Consider the following 20,104-nt stretch of genomic DNA (forward strand, 5'->3'; position numbering starts at 1 on the left):
GAATCCACTCCGTTACCCTTAAGGACCAGCGGTTATCTTGCCTTCGCATTACATGCCCTGCCCAAGCCCATTTATTCCTCTTGATTTCGACTAGGATGCCATTAACTCGCGTTTGTTCCCTCACCCACTGTGCCCGCTTCCGTTCTCTTAACTTTACAGCTATCATTTTCCTTTCCATGGCTCACTTGACCCAAAACGCTGCACAGTTTTACAGAGGCCCACAGTATCATGAACGCAAAGAACAAGAAACGGCAGTTCGCCTCGGTGGAAAAAATAGCGTGAGTTATGGGAGCGCGTTTCTTCCTTCGATGGCCTCCCTCGAAAATGCTGGCGACGACACATTGCGGCGATACTATTCCCGCCAAAATCTAGAGAGGGTGCAATATATCTCGACGGGCGCCTTGCCATCTCCCGTGCCTTGGCGTGGAACAAACTGCAAAAGGCTTTCTGTGGAAGAGGAAAAGAAAAAAAGGTATGAAGGCACAGGTGTTCTCAAACTGGCTGTTACCTACACTCTAAAAAGAAAGCAGTAAAAAGACAGTGAACTGTCCTTGCAAGCACACCCTATTATAACAGGGAGTCCGCTGGAGGACATCTTATTGCCTGTTTACTCGCATTTAGGCCCATATGTTTATAGTGTACCAGAAGAACAGAGTGTCTCACACTAACGCACCATTCCGAGAAACTTTCTCTGCTTCAGAAAATTTTGGGAGTGAAATTTAGCGAAATATCAGTTTACATGCAGTTTGGGAATTTTCGAAAGCCGAAACTGTGCCATTCGTTTCAGAATTGGCGGAGTGTTTAAGCTAGTCGAAGGAAAAATGACCCGAATTGTGGATTTTGAGGTTCAACTGAAGGTATAATGGGCTGTGGCATGGAACATCTCACTGGTGCCTCAGCGCACAAACGCGTAGAGTCTAAGCGTCGGCCTCGCATCTAAGCATCTGAGAGGCCAAGAACTGCAGCAACGAAATTTGCCTTAATGCCTTGAGCGAAAGAACATGACGAGGTAGCAGCGTGAAATTCACGCGTGATGGGCCGTTTTATACCTGGCGTCTCGGAGTGGTCGCAGAAAGTATGAGCGGTTAGTCTTCATGCCTTTGCTTGCGTACGTTTCATCAAGGGAATCCTTTTTCCTCTCCCCCAAATTATTGCCTCACCTCCATGGTGCGTGAAAACCATTCGATTTTTAAAAGCCCACCTTTGTTTTCTGTTTTTCATTTGCGCTTCCATTTTATGCCGATGATTGTGTTCTTTTTCGTGAAATCACAAACGCTAATGATAACACACTCCTGCAGTCCGACCTTGACGCGATCTCACACTGGTGTAACGATTGGCTTATGACTTTAAATGCTAGTAAATGCAAAATCATGACAATATCCCGTCGTACCAACCTACCTCTACCTTACTGCTACAGAATTAACTCCATAGCTCTCGAAAATGTCACATCCTATAAGTATCTCGGTGTTTACATAACAAACAACTTTTCATGGCATGTTCATGTGAAATATATTACGAGCAATGCTAATCGCACTATCGGTTTTCTGCGCAGGAACTTTTCTCAAGCACCAAATCATCTCCAAGTAATATTGTATCAAACATTAATTAGACCGAAACTAGAATATGCCTCCGCAATATGGCACCCAGCTCTTTCCACACTAACCGACGACATCGAAGCAATCCAAGATCGATCAGTGCGCTTCATTCTGTCTAATTATACCCGTACTGCAAGTGTTTCCTTAATGAAATCACAACTAGGTCTACCGAACTTGCACATTCGAAGGAAGATCTCCCGTTTGTGCCTGTTTCATAAAATTTATTTCAATAACCCTTTACTGAAAAGTGAACTCTTTTCTGAACCTATTTACATATCAACGCGTGTCGATCACACATATAAAGTTCGCACCCCACACTGCCGTACAAATCTGTTTTCTGACTTTTGCTTGCCAAAAACTATAACGGACTGGAACCACATTCCCCCCTCCATTGCCTATATTCAAGATCCTGTGGCATTCAAAGACAAAAGAGCTACTACTGGGGCTAGTTGGAAATACATACTTGAAGGATTTGGTGAGCGCTAAAAAACCACGGGAAAAGAACGAACACACAGGACGAAGCGCAAGACGCGCTAAAATTTTTTTTACTGTCTAGCCTGCTTATTTCATGTTTTTTCTTATCACTTGTTTGCTGTGTCTGGAGCATTTTGTTTCTTTTCCTAAGCCCTGCAACATATGTTTCAGTTTTTATTTCTTTCCAAATACTGCAGGCAGCAGTGCTGCCCAAGCGGGAGTGCCTGTACGCGTGTGCTTTATCTCTTTTTTTTTCAAATTGTTTTGTTGGAATTTTGTTCAACCCCTGTACCCACCCCCTCTTTAACGCCTCCTAGGCCTTGAGGGTAAATAAATAAATAAATAAATTTCCTGACCCCAATTCCTCAATCTTACAGAAATTTCTTTAGACAATCTATAGAGTATTCACAGATTTTGTTCATAATGCTTAGATATGCAGACCAATCCTATAAACTAGGCTAGAAGCAATATATATCCTATACGCATCTGTAGACACTCTATAGATTAATGCCCATGCACTTATAGTAGACCTTTGCCTATAGACAGTCTATAGACTATGAGTAGACAAAAATAAATATCTATATAAAAATAATAGATCTATAAGAAGTCTGTACACAGTATATAGACCATGGAAGGTAGTATTTGTCTGGTTTCCAAATCCGCGGGCCGAGTAATAGTATAAGCGCTGTTATATGCGTGACAAAAAAAAAAGAAGAAAAGCTTCTGCTTTTCAGTAATGGTAGCCTGCTTCACTTTCTTCGGATTGATGTCATTCGTAGATTCGGAACTTTCGGCGATATTCCGAATTTTTCGAATTCCATAACTTCATCTCATATCCAGGTGCCCCGCTTCCAGCTTCGACAGCACGTTATGATTTTAAATGAATACAGCAAAGAAAACGCTGGCGAATTGCAAAAGCTGTACGCAGGATGCATGGAAAAGAGAGAAGCCACGGCTGGGCAAGCAGAGAGAGTGAAAGAGAGAGGGCAGTCCGCTGTCTCCACGAGATAAGCCAGGCGCCACGCACGGTCCAGTGAGTATACACTAAGGTGCGGCGACTGCACACTTTTTGACGGAACGCCGGGCGACTCAGGGACAACGGGGAATAGTGGCGCAGTTAAGCCCACTTCTCAGCAAAGCGTGCACAGGTAGGAGGAAAGCGCTCGCAGCGTCGCCTGGCGACGAAGGCGGACGAGCAGAACGTTGCGCGCGCCCAACCGAATCAAAATTACGTCAAGCCCAAGCGGCGCCACTATCTCTAACATCTTTCACGCCGGTTCAAGTCCCTACTCGAGCGTATTCCGCCGATAAGGGTTAGCGTGTTGCTTGTAGTCACATAGCGTTCTGTGCGTTGAAGTCAATACTAGTATACTGTAGAGTGCGTTGTTTCAGTTCAGCAGTATGAATAATAATTTCAAGACCACGCACTAGTCTGCAAGAGAATGAGCAGGCATGAATAGCGCAGATGAAGTGGACAGGGAGGCGGAAGACTCTATCGGAAGAAAGAGTTTGAGTTCCCTGAAAAGGAGCGCTTACCCGTTGATGACCCACTGTAAAAAAAAAGAAAATGAAAATTGATTTTTCAGGAAATAAAAGAGTGCAGTAAGTGTCTCACATCTCGGTGGACACCTAAACCGCGCCGGGATGGAAGGGGTGCAAAAGGGAGTGGAAGTAGAAAGAAAAAAATTGTGATGACACTTTGGCAACTAAAGTGTGGAAACGTCGAAGCCGAGGACACTATGGCGTGACGACTTCTGGTGGATGTGACGTCGCACCGTTCAAGTGGCTAATCGATACCCAAATTATACATTTTTTGGGAATCTTAAGTGTTAATTACGCTTAATTACACGTTTCTCCATCTAATTTGACACAAATCCGACGTTTTTCCGACGTTTTTCTGAATTTTCCCCCTCTGTAATGCGAAAGCCCTGAGGGTAAAATAAATAAATGAAAATAAATACCGTGACCACTTCCGGCGGATGTGACGTCACACCTTTCTCGTGGCTAATTCAACGTCCGCCCTATTTCGAAGCAATTTTGGCATTTTCGCCTATAATTGATTGCCTAACTAATCTACACTTATCAAACTTGGTTCCTCCTCTATCTGAAGCAACAATGGTTTTTTCTTTTTAGTTCCCGAGTTAAACGCGTGTGACACGCTTTGTTAACGGACGATAGTATGAGCCATTAAAGTCTTTCGCCTTAATACAAAAGTGTCCATGAATTGAGCCTGAGCCAGAAAGATGGCGCGGACGCGTTGACAGCGTTGGCAGCTGCTTGCTACATACTATATGCATGGTACGAATACCGTGGTGCCAGTTGACACAGTGGTTGCGTGAGTCTGTGTTTCAAGTCCATTCTGAATCACCTAATTGCACCAGCGAACCCTGCCTTGTATTATTTTTTACCTGACCACTTCTCATGTGGCGTAAGTTGGGGCTTGTGATACTTTTAAGACAGCCGTAGAGGTTATTCCAATGCAGAAACCTGAGCTGTCTCCGGCACCAATTATTGTTGTCTGTCGCGGACGTGTGGTCGCCAAAAGAAAATGCCATGGCTTCTTACGGCATGATCGTAATATACCTTACGCTTCCTCGCTGTTTCTACTTAGTGTACGCTCCTGGATATGCCTTGTACAAGTCACCACTTGCGCTTTAAAACCTGTTGTTCTATGTACAGGAACTCCTGGACAAGAATCAGGGGACAGCAGGTAACCTGATAGAAGGTAAAGCCAAAAGGTAGAGCGCTGCTGGGAGCCTAAAATAAAACGCATTCGAAACGCGATGCGTCGTTGATAGCAGCGAAGAAACGGTCCTTGGCCGCATAAATATGTAAAATCACCACGACGGTGGCGCCACTCATCGTTGTCAAACCCTTTCAGAAAACACCGCGAAGCACCCGTGCCAGGGAGCGGGACAGATAGCGCTGAGCGGCCATCGACGCTTGCATGCGAGATTGCACAACTCTTTGTCTCGGAAAGCCGTTTTCGAAATCGATAAGTCAATAGCTGCGTAAACAGAAAAGTGCTGCGGCTGGTCGCGGAGGTTCGCTCCGAGGAGGCTGCAACGTATCGACCCGTGCTCACGGAGCAGGCAGGAGACGAACATCTTCTTTTTAACGCCACACACGGTGAGGAACCTGTCCTATAAGTTTCAAGTAGTCCGTGCGATCACCGATACTGCGTCGCTAAAATCCGGCAATCACATTTGTTGCTCCTCTGACACGCAGTAACGCGCAAGCGATTAGCTGCCTCCTCAGTGAGCATTTCTCGTTTCCTGCAACCACATGCAGACATCGCATCCTTTTCGACTCGGATTTCAAAAATCAAGAATCCCACTACGGATATCGCATGTTCGGACTGATCATGATTATGGAAGCACTCTCATAACCAACGTACGATCACAATGGCTTCATTTAATGGCGGAAGGAGCAACATGAACAAAATGGGCATGGATAACAGGTTCTTCTTGGTCTGCTCGAGGTGGGGTCTTCTCCAAGCATTTCACCGCAGAGAAGTCGAGAACAATCCTTGGAAAAGCCTTTTATACCCATTAAAAAAAAAAAACAGTGAATACCCGGTTGCACTGGTCATCGAACCCTGCATCTTAAGGATGACCGCCAAAAACAGCCAGGTTATGTGCAATATGTTGTGGAAAGGCTAGTCCTTGTAGTTGTAGACAGGCTAGTCCCAAACCTTGCATCCGGTCATTCCGAGTCGCGGTGTCGGATAAGTGGTTATGGTGCTCGGCTGCAGACCCGAAAGACGCAGGTTCGATCGCGGCCATGGCAGTCGAATTTCGATGGAGGCGAAATTCTAGAGGCCCGTGTACTGTGCGATGTCAGTGCACGTTAAAGAACCCCAGGTGGTCGAAATTTCCGGAGCCCTTCACTACGGCGTCCCTCATAGCCTGAATAACTTTGGGGCGTTAAACCTCATACATCAAACTAAACCAGTCTTCTTCCCACCAGAGTACCATCAGCTCACCATGATATCGTTAAAGATGCAGCTTAGCCGTTCTCAAGGTGTGACATAATGTGAGAACGAACCCAGAGAGAACAAAAATGAAGTTGCCGAAAAAGCTGTCGAAATTAATAATGCCTTATATTGAAATGAATTCAAGCGCACAGGAACACGCACACAAGAAGAGGAACACACAGGACAGGCGCTAACTTCATCTGATTTATTTGCAGGTAAGAGAGCGAAAATATATACATAAAACGAGACATGCGCAGTAAAGAAACAGATCGTCATATCACAATGCGTGCTCAAGGTATCTGTATTCTGCCTGCAAAAGATTAACTGACGTGTCACTCACACAGTCATGCCCCCTCTTCCTCATGTGAAAGGCTTCTAATAATTCACGTGCCGTCTTATCACCACCTCTGCCAAGAATCTTTATCTCCTTCAGCCGCGGCTCGCACGCTCTGCAGTTCGCACAATGGTCTGCCAAATGTGTCCCTCCACCCCTTAATGCCCGCAAATGTTCTCCCGCCCGGTCATTGACACACCGCCCAGTCTGGCCTATGTAAGCCCTACCGCAGGTCAAAGGTATCTCGTAAACGACACCGGAACAGCAGTCGACATACTTCTTTGAGTGCTTCTTCCTGCAGCCACTCTTCTTTTCCGCACACGAAATGCGTGAACAAAGTTGGACGAGTTTCTTCGGTGCGGAGAACACCACAGGAACGCCGTGTCGGCTTGCCACTTTCTTCACATGATGAGCAACCTTGTGGATATACGGAACCACTACTGGTTTGAACGGGTTCCTCTCCAGTACCTTCGCTTTGGCGAACATGACCTGCTTGGTTTTCCGAAGTAGGGCCTCGGCCACAGAAACAATGACCGCGCAGGGGAACCCAGCCATAAGTAGCCGGTGTACTTGCTTATTAAAGCTGCACTGCATAGCATGCGGGCACGACTTCGAGAGAGCAGACCCCAGGCATAGGCCGGCAATAGACCTCTTGACAGTTTTCGAGTGCCGCAGAAGAAAACGTGGCTGCAAAGAGGAGCAACAAACATAGCATGACGCTAAATGTCATCTAATTCCAAGCTGACGGACCCGCAACAATGCAACCAGGGGATGCGATTATTCCTGGTGTCGTGAATGAGAATCGCCCAGTCAAGACCAATGGAGGCACTGTCGAACAAAGACAACAGTGACCACTTCACTGAACGTCCTTTCTCTGTTAAAAGGAAAAGGAAAGAAGAGGAACAATACTCGATATGCCAACGTATAGCCTTCAATAAAGCATACGCTCGGCTGGCTCCAAAAAGATGACAAAACACACGCAGGTCATCAGCATAATCATCAGGCAAGGCAAAGGCACCTCCCATGTATCTCCAATTAACCCCCCTGTCCTTTGTCCCCCGCAAACATCTTAACCTCATCCGCCACCTAACGTTCTGCCCCCCCCCCCCCCCCCCCCCCCCCCCCGTTACGCTTCCTTTCTCTTGGAATACACTCCGCTACCCTTAAGGACCAGCGTTTATCTTGCCTTCACATTACATGTCCTGCCCAAGCCCGTTCCTTCCTCGTCATTTCGACTAGGATGTCATTAACTCGCGTTTGTTGCCTCACCTACTGTCCCAGCTTCCGGTCTCTTCACGTTACACCAATAAATTTCGTCTACTTCCGCTTTTCAAAGCTTCTTAAGCTGGTTCTCATTCGGCCGGTTCTCCATTGGGAACAAGGAACCCGTAGGGGTTCGGAAACGCAAACTAACTGCTTTCTGGCAACTAGTTAGTGACCCAAGACTTGTTCAACCGATAAATTTCCTTTCCACAGCTCACTGTGTTGTCCTTAACTTAAGCTGAACCCTTTTCGTTAGCCTCCACGTTTCTGCCCCATAGGTAAGATACAGCTGTTGCATACATTTTTTGCTCTTGAGGGATATTGGTAAATTGTCATTCATGATCTGAGAGAACCTGCCATATGCACTCCATCCCATTATTATTCTTGTAGTTATTTCCCTCTCATGATCCGGATCAGCGGTCACTACCTGCACTAAGTATACCTATTTAATTACCACTTATAGCACCTCGCTATCAAAAATGTATTGCTGTTCCCCCATAGAGTAACATAAAAGTAAAGAGCGGACACTCGAGCCCTTTCGCGGCCGAGTTCGGCGCTTCCCCGTTTCCGCCAGATGGCACTGAACGTGCAAATAAAAAAAAAGAAAAAGAGTATGGTCTTGGCATGTCTTGGCTTCCTTCTGCGGAGTGACTGATGCGCTCATTGTCACCCTGACAGAATGCACGTAGTAGGTTCCCTGCCGCTTGCCAAGCGCACGCGATGCGTGGCATAACGCCTTTGCGGCTTGTGGGTGACGTGTTCGCCGCGGCGTTCAGGCAAGCGATCAAAACCAAACGCTTTTGACGAGCGTTGCACGTCGAAACCTGGATAATCGTTGCGTGCTCCGTCATCGTCGCGCTGGTGGCCGGCTGCTCAGCTGGGCAATGTGACACCGCCTCCTCCGCGAGAGTGGAGAACGCACAAGACGCAATGAAAGTAGAGCCTCCAAGATTCCTGCTATTGCCTATCATCTCTGAGGCCAGTGCGTTTCCCCGGGTCCGCTAGGTGCGCTGTGCACAAAAGTCGGCCGCTGGGGCCTACGGGAGTGTCCGCTCTTTACTTCTATATTACTCTATGGTTCCCCTGCGAGACTGCTGAATATTCCTTTGGTTTTCTGCACGTTACTTTTAAGACCTATAGTTCCGCTCTGCCAGTCTAACTCACTGATCATGTTTTGTAGCTCATCTCCTGAGTGACTTAGCAAGGCAATGTCATAAGCGAATCGCAAATTTGAAGTCTCGGCACGGGCTGCTTTACAAAAGGAGAGCAAGACACTACTGCGCATACTACATCAAGCGATCCTCCTCAATAGAACCTCCTCAATAGAATAGGTGTCTATAGCCACCGCTTCTCGGCCCCGGGGCTGTTGGGTAGAGGCAGACATCACATGCATAACATTGCACTACACGGACAGAACGACGGCGACCTCTCTCAATTCGTCTCTGCCGACAGAAAGCAGCCCAGACGCTGCAGACAGAGGAATATAAATATGCGCCGTGTTTTCAAACTCCGTTCTGGGCGTTTTCACGTTTGTCACAGAAGTTACATAATTCGCTGTCGCATGTTGTAACGAGAAACGAGTAAGCGTGCCTAAAGAGTAGATGCGACAGATCCTTTTCCCTCTTTTTTTATTTTTTGCTATAATAACATCAGCACACATCCACAACAGACTTTACTCTCATATACAGCAGAACGCGCTCACTTCGTGCCCCTCTAACACGCTTGAACCAAAAAGACCCTTTGTGGCATAGGCAAAAAAAACGTCTTCTTTTTTCTGACTGGGCTACACAGCTTATGGAAAACTAAATTGATGGACCTGCGTTGTGAATCAGTTGTTTCGACGAAATCTTATCATCTGCCCAATGATTGTTCATCTGAGGGAAGTCGTTTATAGTTTATAGTATATGGGGGTTTAACATCCCAAAGCGGCACAGGCTAAATGGGAGGGAAGTGTATAAACAAACCGACTTTGAACCGGAGTGGCATTCTCTGTTCGTGAAGTGGTCAGCCATACTTCCTGTACAGTGCTCTGCTATACTTTGTCTTTTTGAGATGTCTTTCGTGGCGCTTCTTGAAACCTTTGTAAACAGTTCATGTAAATCTAACATATTTTCAGTGATTAAATACCACGCTTAAAAAAAGAAAGCCCTTTGTAGCGTACACTTTGAGTGCCCGGCTGGTACGCAGAGGGCCTGGGTTCGAACAACAATGCCGGCGAATTTGTTCTTTGATTTGAAACTTCCGGAAATATTTCGGTTACGTTTCTGAGGCTTTCCTGTCAATCCTAGACCACAGTGCGGCTTTCGGACCGAACGAGATGCATACGCTGCCGCGTAAAACTTCAGGTATTCCTACTTCGCTTCACGCGATATAAGGAAGACCTGCCGGTCGAAATTAGGCGCAAGCCCTTCACTGAGGATTGATTCCCCACGAACAGTTTGAGAGTAAACAATGAGCCGACGCTGAGGCAGCGATCGAATATCGAGCGTTAGTGCACCTAACATAGGTCGCCAGGTCAATACCATGCCGAATTCTGTGAAGTTTATTTGGACCCTGGAGCATACAAGGGACAGCCGTCCCACCACAAAGCAGAAGAAACACTACGACCGACGTCTCAAGAGAATTTTATTGGACCCCATGGTTACACGATAAGGGACCACAGTCCCTCAACCGACGTCATGTTGTTTAGAAAAAATTTTATTTACATATGTACACATGCCAAGGTTACTAGATACATTCACATTTACAAGAACACATGACACATGTAAGGCGAGCCAATTAAAGAGGTACCATAAACATTTCTAAGTAACTAACAGGAATGGGCGATGTAAAATAGGAATGCATATATACCGATTGTCAGAAGAGCGAAAAGGTCATTGGAACATTCTGCAGAAACACGAATGTCAGGGTTAAGTGCCCGACTTGGACTTAGGGGTGTCCTAATTAGGGGTGTCCGGACCTGTGCAGGTAGTGGTGTGCCGATCAGCAAAGTTATGTCAATTATTACTATTAATGTTTATTTATTTTATGTGTAGTAGAAGTAATCAAGTTCACATGCAACGTTCTGTTAGTTGAAGACCTTGATTCATTCATAAGCAACATAAATAAAGCACTAATTAAGCGCCCTTTTTTATGAGCGCACCTACGAACCCTCCGAAGGAGGTATGCCTCAAAGAGCATACTGCAATACAAGCACTTTTATTCTATGCAAGAAAATGAATTTGAGCGGTTTACGAAAGTTTTAACGGGTGCTGCATGCGTTCTTAAAATGTATAATGTGATAAGGTTCATTTTACACGATGCATATGGAACTGATTTCATTTAGTTAGGCTTAGAAACGGCTGCCTTGAGACGATTCAACTTAAATACAACAGAAATAGCTCAACAATTAATATGTTAACAACGCTCAACAAAAATTTTGTTTACCGGGTGTCGAGTAGGCTCAACATACATTGAGTTCATGTTGGTTTCCAGTTGATTCAGCAAGAGCTCAACAAGGCGTCAACTGAAGCTCAAAAGTCATTTTTGTAATTAGCATAACTGGGAAGCTGAAAACGCGACCAGGAGAGGTAACGCTCTAAAATTTTTCATCCCAATCTAATCCCCCCCCCCCCGCTCCCCCGCTCTAGTTTTCCCACCTTTTATTTTATTAATATCAAATGTGGAGTTCGAACTCGTAGCATGGATGCATTCATATTGGCGCAAAAATGCATTGCTGAATAAATAATCCTCCAATTGCCCGCCCTTTGAGAGAAATCCCAGCCGCGTCTTGCACGCTGCTCCCACCGTCCTAACGCTTGACGCACGTAACGCTAAACTTTGACGTCGTCGACAGCGTCAGCGATCGCTATTCACGGTCGTTGTCGTTTCGGAAGCCGCGGCCACTAATTGCCGCACCAGGCGCGGCTCGGGTGCGCCCCTGCTAAGACTGCGCTTATAGCGCATGGATTACTCTCTCCGCCTTCTCCTCCTCCTCATCTTAGGTCCTCTTCTTCTATTCTCCACCCTCTCTCACTTTCTCTCTTTCCCCCTTAACGACCAGTGTCGGAGGAATGCCAAAGCGCACGCTGAATACACGGCCAAGCATTTAGCAGCGGCCAAGGACAGGCACGGTCCCTGCCTTCCTTCCCTGGCTTCCCCCCACAAAAGCACCGCGCAGGCAGCGAAACGAGCAAGCAACTTAGGCCTAACTGTCGCAATCGATTTCCGATGCAACATGTGCCCACACCAGACGTCGCCATTTTGCTGGTCACGTAACGAGTAGCGCCAACGCTCTTAATGGCCATGAAAAACTACACAGAAACAAGTTCTTTGCGATCAACTCCGTGTTTTGTTAATTGTTTATGGGGTGTAACGTCGCAAAGCGACTCAGGCTATGAGGGACGCCGTAGTGGAGGGGTATGGATAATTTCAACCACCCGTGGTTCCTTAACGCGCACTGGCATCCCACAGTACACGGGCCGCTAGAATTTCTAATTGCTTTTTTCTAATTGTTTTTTTTAGGAAAGGAAATGGCGCAGTATCTGTCACACATAACTCGGCGGACACCTGAACCGCGCCGTAAGGGAAGGGAGGATGGTGGGAGTGAAAGAAGAAAGAGAGAAAGAGGTTCCGTAGTGGAGGTCTCCGGAATAATTTCCACCACCTGGGGATCTTTAACGTGCACTGACATCGCACAGCACACGGGCGCCTCTTGCGTTTCGCCTCCATCGAAACGCGGCCGCCACGGTAGGGTTCGAACACGGGTACTCCGGCTCGGTAGACGAGCGCCTTAACGACTGAACCTACGCGGCTGGTTGAGGCGATTGGCTTTGTTCAAAAACCGCTAAAATTATCCAGAGCAGACACACATCCATCTATTTCTCCGTCCACAAAGCTTCCTTCATTACAATCAAGAACTGTTAGTGGAGTGTTTCTTGCGAAACGATTCGACTTGCAGCCTTCGGGCTGCGGCCGTGTATCTGTTTTTTTCAGCTAGCGTCCGTTCCGGCGGAGGCGGTTGTTGCGACGCGTGTCTTTACTCTCTCTTACTCTGTCCTCTTATCTTTCAACTCTCTTCTATCTGCACGTGGGTGGTGGTGGTGAAAACATTTATTACGAATGAGCAGGAGGTATGTTTGGATCAGCCCGTAAGGGACCGATCCTTACAAACACTAGGTGGAGGTCCCTAGTATGGGACCCCAGTGGTGGTTGCCGCCGCCCGGGCGCGCCCGACTAAGGCTTGTTGGGCCTGTAAGTCGTGGCAGCCGAGCAGGGTCGCCTCCCAGTCCTCCCGGGTTGGGTTGGGGATGGGGGGAATAGCGGGGTTGGAGGGGCAGGCCCACACCATGTGATAAGTGTCAGAAGACACTGCACTACAGTGTGGGCAGCTGCCGCTAAAGGAGGGGTCAAAATGTTTTAGCGCTGCCGGGCACAGCAATGTATTGGTGAGAAGGCGGAGAAGGAGCCGCTCATCCGCCTTCTTCAGGCCTTTACATGGGCTAGGGTAAAGGCGATGACAATTTTGATAATATGTTGTAATATCTTTGAATGTATAGACCGGATTAAAATCGGGCTCCTGATCGGACGGGGAGGAGAAAACAGCCCGGTGAGAGAGCGCGCGGGCGGCTGCATCTGCTGCCTCGTTTCCTGCCAACCCATGATGAGCAGGGGCCCATATGAGGTAACGGTGTGCGGGGTCCGTATCTCGTATGCAATTTTGGTATATTCGATAGGCTAGGAAGGGAGTGCAGCCTTGTTCAAAGTTCCGACAGGCCCCTCGCGAGTCGGTGATTATGTATTTTGAATTGGAATGTGAGGCCGCGAGAGCAATCGCGACCTCTTCTGCTTGTGTTGCACTGCGGGCTCTGAAAGTTAGGCCGTTAACTGTGTTGCTGTTGTGAACTACCGCGGCCGTGTACCATCCCCCGTGGTGAGGGCCGGAGGCGTCCACGTAGTATACACCTGTTTTGTTGCCATAGTATCGGGCTAGCGCTTCCGCTCGTGCCAGGCGCCGACCATTATTGTCTTCATGTGACATGTTTGCTGGAAGAGGCCGCACGTGGAGGGCACGTCTCCACAGTTCCGGGATGCGAAACCTGTCTTCCATTGGAGGGGTGTGTTGGATATGGAGTCGAGCAAGAAGGCGGCGACCCGACTCCGTTAGCGACAAGCGCGTGTACTGGTTTGTAAGGTGCGCCTCCCGGAGTTCCCGGAAAGTATTCACCACCCCAAGAGCCATAAGCCGGCTGTTTGAAGTAGTGATGGGGAGGTCAAGGGCAGGTTTAACAATTTTGCGAAGGATGACCTCAAGGGCGTCCTCCTCTTGTTTCCGTAGGTGGAGATAAGGAGTCGAATAGAGAATTCGACTAGTTACGAAGGCGTTTGCCAGCCGCAAGGCATCCTTACTTCGTAACCCTCCGCGTTTGTTGGAAACCCGGCGGACCATGCGGCCCACCTAGTCCCCCACCTTACGGAGTTTGGCCAATGTAGTGTCTGGCCGCCTGTGTTTGTGGATGTAGAGTCCGAGTACCCGTATCTCATCACTTTCGCGTATGGGACCACTCTCAAGAGAGAGATATATTTTAGTTGTGCACTTCTGTGAGGGGCGGAGGCGCACAAATTCCGATTTTTGAGGGGAACATTGAAGACCGCAGCGGCGGGCGTAGCGGTCTACTATCGTCGCCGCTGTTTGCAGGCTGGTTTCAATGTCTCCTGTGCTGCCCTGCGTGGCCCACAGGGTGATGTCATCGGCGTACAGGGCGTGCTGCACGCCGGCGACACCACTCAGCTGGGCCGGCAGGTGCATCATGGCCAGATTGAAGAGCAGCGGGGAAAGTACCGCGCCTTGAGGGGTTCCCCGCGTGCCGAGTAGGTAAGGACCATGGTCTCTATCTTGAATTCGAATGTAGGATTGACGATCTATTAAAAATTGTCTTATGTATTGGAATGTATTAAGGCCACAGTCGGTGTGACTTAGATTTGTGAGTATGATCTCATGTGTTACATTGTCAAATGCCCCTTTAAGATCCAAGGCGAGTACTACCCGGTCATTATGGGGGCATTCGAGGGGGTCAAGGACTTCCCGATTGAGTTGCAGGAGGACATCCTGTGCGGATCTGTGTGGGCGCAATCCGAACATGGTGCTCGCAAAGACTTGTTTGTTTTCAAGATATGTAGATAACCGATCCCGCACCATCGTCTCCATTAGTTTGCCCACACATGAGGTGAGAGAGATGGGGCGGAGGTTATCTGTGTCAATTGGTTTGCCAGCTTTAGGAATAAAAGTGACCAAAGCCGTTTTCCATTCGATTGGCAGGGGGGTGTCCCCGCGCCAAATCGCATTGACGTATTCCAGGAGGAACTGGTATGCCAAGTCGGGCAGGTTCGTCAAAAGCTTGACGGTGACCTTATCCCGTCCTGGCGCAGTGCCCCGTTTCATTTTGGCGAGAGCCGCCCGCAGATCATGGAGCTGGAAAGGTTGATCCAGCACGTGGCAGCGGTGGCGGCTCGGCTTCAGCCAGTTGGCGGGCCCGTGCACTTTTCCTTTTCATCCTTCTCTGAGTCGCAACCAACCAACACACCAACCAACCAACACACCAACACACCAACCAACCAACACACCAACCCACCAACACACCAACACACCAACCCACCAACACACCAACACACCAACCCACCAACACACCAACCCACCAACCCACCAACACACCAACCCACCAACCCACCAACACACCAACCCACCAACCCACCAACACACCAACCCACCAACCCACCAACACACCAACCCACCAACCCACCAACACACCAACCCACCAACCCACCAACACACCAACCCACCAACCCACCAACACACCAACCCACCAACCCACCAACACACCAACCCACCAACCCACCAACCCACCAACCCACCAACACACCAACCCACCAACCCACCAACCCACCAACCCACCAACCAACACACCAACCAACCCACCAACCCACCAACCCACCAACCAACCCACCAACCCACCAACCAACCCACCAACCCACCAACCCACCAACCCACCAACCAACCCACCAACCCACCAACCCACCAACACACCAACCCACCAACACACCAACAAACACACCAACCCACCAACCCACCAACAAACACACCAACCCACCAACCCACCAACAAACACACCAACCCACCAACCCACCAACAAACACACCAACCCACCAACCCACCAACAAACACACCAACCCACCAACACACCAACCCACCAACCCACCAACACACCAACCCACCAACCCACCAACACACCAACCCACCAACCCACCAACAAACACACCAACCCACCAACAAACACACCAACCCACCAACAAACACACCAACACACCAACCAACACACCAACACACCAACCAACACACCAACACACCAACCAACACACCAACACACCAACCAACCAACCAACCAACCAACCAACCAACCAACCAACCAACCAACCAACCAACCAACCAGCCACCAGCCACCAGCCAGCCACCAGCCACCAGCCAGCCAGCCAGCCAGCCAGCCAGCCAGCCAGCCAGCCAGCCAGCCAGCCAGCCAGCCAGCCAGCCAGCCAGCCAGCCAGCCAGCCAGCCAGCCAGCCAGCCAGCCAGCCAGCCAGCCAGCCAGCCAGCCAGCCAGCCAGCCAGCCAGCCAGCCAGCCAGCCAGCCAGCCAGCCAGCCAGCCCCAGCCAGCCAGCCAGCCAGCCAGCCAGCCAGCCAGCCAGCCAGCCAGCCAGCCAGCCAGCCAGCCAGCCAGCCAGCCAGCCAGCCAGCCAGCCAGCCAGCCAGCCAGCCAGCCAGCCAGCCAGCCAGCCAGCCAGCCAGCCAGCCAGCCAGCCAGCCAGCCAGCCAGCCAGCCAGCCAGCCAGCCAGCCAGCCAGCCAGCCAGCCAGCCAGCCAGCCAGCCAGCCAGCCAGCCAGCCAGCCAGCCAGCCAGCCAGCCAGCCAGCCAGCCAGCCAGCCAGCCAGCCAGCCAGCCAGCCAGCCAGCCAGCCAGCCAGCCAGCCAGCCAGCCAGCCAGCCAGCCAGCCAGCCAGCCAGCCAGCCAGCCAGCCAGCCAGCCAGCCAGCCAGCCAGCCAGCCAGCCAGCCAGCCAGCCAGCCAGCCAGCCAGCCAGCCAGCCAGCCAGCCAGCCAGCCAGCCAGCCAGCCAGCCAGCCAGCCAGCCAGCCAGCCAGCCAGCCAGCCAGCCAGCCAGCCAGCCAGCCAGCCAGCCAGCCAGCCAGCCAGCCAGCCAGCCAGCCAGCCAGCCAGCCAGCCAGCCAGCCAGCCAGCCAGCCAGCCAGCCAGCCAGCCAGCCAGCCAGCCAGCCAGCCAGCCAGCCAGCCAGCCAGCCAGCCAGCCAGCCAGCCAGCCAGCCAGCCAGCCAGCCAGCCAGCCAGCCAGCCAGCCAGCCAGCCAGCCAGCCAGCCAGCCAGCCAGCCAGCCAGCCAGCCAGCCAGCCAGCCAGCCAGCCAGCCAGCCAGCCAGCCAGCCAGCCAGCCAGCCAGCCAGCCAGCCAGCCAGCCAGCCAGCCAGCCAGCCAGCCAGCCAGCCAGCCAGCCAGCCAGCCAGCCAGCCAGCCAGCCAGCCAGCCAGCCAGCCAGCCAGCCAGCCAGCCAGCCAGCCAGCCAGCCAGCCAGCCAGCCAGCCAGCCAGCCAGCCAGCCAGCCAGCCAGCCAGCCAGCCAGCCAGCCAGCCAGCCAGCCAGCCAGCCAGCCAGCCAGCCAGCCAGCCAGCCAGCCAGCCAGCCAGCCAGCCAGCCAGCCAGCCAGCCAGCCAGCCAGCCAGCCAGCCAGCCAGCCAGCCAGCCAGCCAGCCAGCCAGCCAGCCAGCCAGCCAGCCAGCCAGCCAGCCAGCCAGCCAGCCAGCCAGCCAGCCAGCCAGCCAGCCAGCCAGCCAGCCAGCCAGCCAGCCAGCCAGCCAGCCAGCCAGCCAGCCAGCCAGCCAGCCAGCCAGCCAGCCAGCCAGCCAGCCAGCCAGCCAGCCAGCCAGCCAGCCAGCCAGCCAGCCAGCCAGCCAGCCAGCCAGCCAGCCAGCCAGCCAGCCAGCCAGCCAGCCAGCCAGCCAGCCAGCCAGCCAGCCAGCCAGCCAGCCAGCCAGCCAGCCAGCCAGCCAGCCAGCCAGCCAGCCAGCCAGCCAGCCAGCCAGCCAGCCAGCCAGCCAGCCAGCCAGCCAGCCAGCCAGCCAGCCAGCCAGCCAGCCAGCCAGCCAGCCAGCCAGCCAGCCAGCCAGCCAGCCAGCCAGCCAGCCAGCCAGCCAGCCAGCCAGCCAGCCAGCCAGCCAGCCAGCCAGCCAGCCAGCCAGCCAGCCAGCCAGCCAGCCAGCCAGCCAGCCAGCCAGCCAGCCAGCCAGCCAGCCAGCCAGCCAGCCAGCCAGCCAGCCAGCCAGCCAGCCAGCCAGCCAGCCAGCCAGCCAGCCAGCCAGCCAGCCAGCCAGCCAGCCAGCCAGCCAGCCAGCCAGCCAGCCAGCCAGCCAGCCAGCCAGCCAGCCAGCCAGCCAGCCAGCCAGCCAGCCAGCCAGCCAGCCAGCCAGCCAGCCAGCCAGCCAGCCAGCCAGCCAGCCAGCCAGCCAGCCAGCCAGCCAGCCAGCCAGCCAGCCAGCCAGCCAGCCAGCCAGCCAGCCAGCCAGCCAGCCAGCCAGCCAGCCAGCCAGCCAGCCAGCCAGCCAGCCAGCCAGCCAGCCAGCCAGCCAGCCAGCCAGCCAGCCAGCCAGCCAGCCAGCCAGCCAGCCAGCCAGCCAGCCAGCCAGCCAGCCAGCCAGCCAGCCAGCCAGCCAGCCAGCCAGCCAGCCAGCCAGCCAGCCAGCCAGCCAGCCAGCCAGCCAGCCAGCCAGCCAGCCAGCCAGCCAGCCAGCCAGCCAGCCAGCCAGCCAGCCAGCCAGCCAGCCAGCCAGCCAGCCAGCCAGCCAGCCAGCCAGCCAGCCAGCCAGCCAGCCAGCCAGCCAGCCAGCCAGCCAGCCAGCCAGCCAGCCAGCCAGCCAGCCAGCCAGCCAGCCAGCCAGCCAGCCAGCCAGCCAGCCAGCCAGCCAGCCAGCCAGCCAGCCAGCCAGCCAGCCAGCCAGCCAGCCAGCCAGCCAGCCAGCCAGCCAGCCAGCCAGCCAGCCAGCCAGCCAGCCAGCCAGCCAGCCAGCCAGCCAGCCAGCCAGCCAGCCAGCCAGCCAGCCAGCCAGCCAGCCAGCCAGCCAGCCAGCCAGCCAGCCAGCCAGCCAGCCAGCCAGCCAGCCAGCCAGCCAGCCAGCCAGCCAGCCAGCCAGCCAGCCAGCCAGCCAGCCAGCCAGCCAGCCAGCCAGCCAGCCAGCCAGCCAGCCAGCCAGCCAGCCAGCCAGCCAGCCAGCCAGCCAGCCAGCCAGCCAGCCAGCCAGCCAGCCAGCCAGCCAGCCAGCCAGCCAGCCAGCCAGCCAGCCAGCCAGCCAGCCAGCCAGCCAGCCAGCCAGCCAGCCAGCCAGCCAGCCAGCCAGCCAGCCAGCCAGCCAGCCAGCCAGCCAGCCAGCCAGCCAGCCAGCCAGCCAGCCAGCCAGCCAGCCAGCCAGCCAGCCAGCCAGCCAGCCAGCCAGCCAGCCAGCCAGCCAGCCAGCCAGCCAGCCAGCCAGCCAGCCAGCCAGCCAGCCAGCCAGCCAGCCAGCCAGCCAGCCAGCCAGCCAGCCAGCCAGCCAGCCAGCCAGCCAGCCAGCCAGCCAGCCAGCCAGCCAGCCAGCCAGCCAGCCAGCCAGCCAGCCAGCCAGCCAGCCAGCCAGCCAGCCAGCCAGCCAGCCAGCCAGCCAGCCAGCCAGCCAGCCAGCCAGCCAGCCAGCCAGCCAGCCAGCCAGCCAGCCAGCCAGCCAGCCAGCCAGCCAGCCAGCCAGCCAGCCAGCCAGCCAGCCAGCCAGCCAGCCAGCCAGCCAGCCAGCCAGCCAGCCAGCCAGCCAGCCAGCCAGCCAGCCAGCCAGCCAGCCAGCCAGCCAGCCAGCCAGCCAGCCAGCCAGCCAGCCAGCCAGCCAGCCAGCCAGCCAGCCAGCCAGCCAGCCAGCCAGCCAGCCAGCCAGCCAGCCAGCCAGCCAGCCAGCCAGCCAGCCAGCCAGCCAGCCAGCCAGCCAGCCAGCCAGCCAGCCAGCCAGCCAGCCAGCCAGCCAGCCAGCCAGCCAGCCAGCCAGCCAGCCAGCCAGCCAGCCAGCCAGCCAGCCAGCCAGCCAGCCAGCCAGCCAGCCAGCCAGCCAGCCAGCCAGCCAGCCAGCCAGCCAGCCAGCCAGCCAGCCAGCCAGCCAGCCAGCCAGCCAGCCAGCCAGCCAGCCAGCCAGCCAGCCAGCCAGCCAGCCAGCCAGCCAGCCAGCCAGCCAGCCAGCCAGCCAGCCAGCCAGCCAGCCAGCCAGCCAGCCAGCCAGCCAGCCAGCCAGCCAGCCAGCCAGCCAGCCAGCCAGCCAGCCAGCCAGCCAGCCAGCCAGCCAGCCAGCCAGCCAGCCAGCCAGCCAGCCAGCCAGCCAGCCAGCCAGCCAGCCAGCCAGCCAGCCAGCCA

Source organism: Amblyomma mixtum, chromosome 1 (genome assembly GCF_055824585.1).
Source record: "Amblyomma mixtum isolate Tamu chromosome 1, ASM5582458v1, whole genome shotgun sequence".
NCBI lineage: Eukaryota > Metazoa > Arthropoda > Arachnida > Ixodida > Ixodidae > Amblyomma > Amblyomma mixtum.